Source organism: Emiliania huxleyi (assembly GCF_000372725.1).
Source record: "Emiliania huxleyi CCMP1516 unplaced genomic scaffold EMIHUscaffold_114, whole genome shotgun sequence".
Lineage (NCBI taxonomy): Eukaryota > Haptophyta > Isochrysidales > Noelaerhabdaceae > Emiliania > Emiliania huxleyi.
In genome coordinates, this window is record NW_005201551.1 from 93167 (window position 1) to 94416 (window position 1250).

Sequence of the window (1250 nt, forward strand, 5' to 3'; positions counted from 1 at the left end):
ACCACAAAAGGCACAGCAGACAACGGCCCCTTATGGGCCGTCGAAGAGGCCGTCATACTCCTCCGGCCTCGCCCCCCCTTCCCAACCCTCCCCTGGCTCAGGCTCCTCATCCTCGCGGCGCGCAGTGCGCACCCCGCCCCGCGAAGACGAACCCTTCCGCCGGCGTGCCTCGCGGGACTGCCGCCCGCTGCCGCCGCCCTTCCCCCCCTCCGCCGCCCGCGCCTTCTCCGCCGCCCGTGCGGCCTCCTCCACCTCCTCCGCCGCCAACAGCGCCTCCCTCCGCGTGACCCCTATGGGCCCCTTGCGCATCCAGGAGAGGTCGCGCGAGCGACCTATCCAGGGGTTACTCGAATACGGCGCAACGTAGCCGCTGCGCAGCTCCGAGTAGTCGCCAAAGCCCCCCCCAAATAGCCCTCCAGGCAAGCATCGCAGACCCACTCGCCTAACTGATGTTGCCTGGGCATGAAGGAGAGCTGCTACCGATGACACCCAGCCTTCCCGTTCTCGTAAATAAGGAAACAAAAGGTGAACGGTGCCCCAATTTATGCACTTGGAGCACTTGGAGTGCAGTCGGCAACCTCACGCCCAGGACCGGGGAGCTGAGAAGCGCACCCAGTTGGCCGGACGCTCGGCATCGGGTTGCGGGCAAGAGAGCCCTAGCCCAGGGGGTGCGCGTTCGCAGGGCCATAACACGGGTCTCCGAGGGTTGGTTCTGCGCTCCGGGTTTCCCCTAGCTGCGGAACGCCCCCTCTACTCGGAGCTAAAGAATACTCTCCGAGAGTTAGTCCGCGCTCCAGGTTTCCCCTAGCAGCGGAGCGCCCCCTCTACTCGGAGCTAGTGGACACGACACTAGCTAGTGATACGAGAATACGCACCGTCCCCACGCAATACCTTACTCGAAGATAATACGAGAATACGCAGCTGCGAGACACCTGTCGAGCAGCTTCCGCGGCGGGCAGCTTCCGCGGCCGTGGGGCGTGTGGGTGGGTGGGGGGGGGGGGGGGCGAAAAGGGAAGCGGCCCTGTACGGGCGCCCAAAAAAAAGATTAGGGAAACCGCGCCGGGGGGGGGGGGGGGGGGGCCCCCCCTCCTAGGAGGGGCCACCCCCACCAGGGGGGGGGAGGGGGGGGTTCTTTTTTTTGGGGAACTTTGGGGGGAGGGCGCAACCCCCCATCCCGGGCCGGGGGGTTAAAAAGCCCCCCCCCCGGGCCGGAAAATTCGCCTCGGCTTCGGGCTAAAAAACCCCCCCCC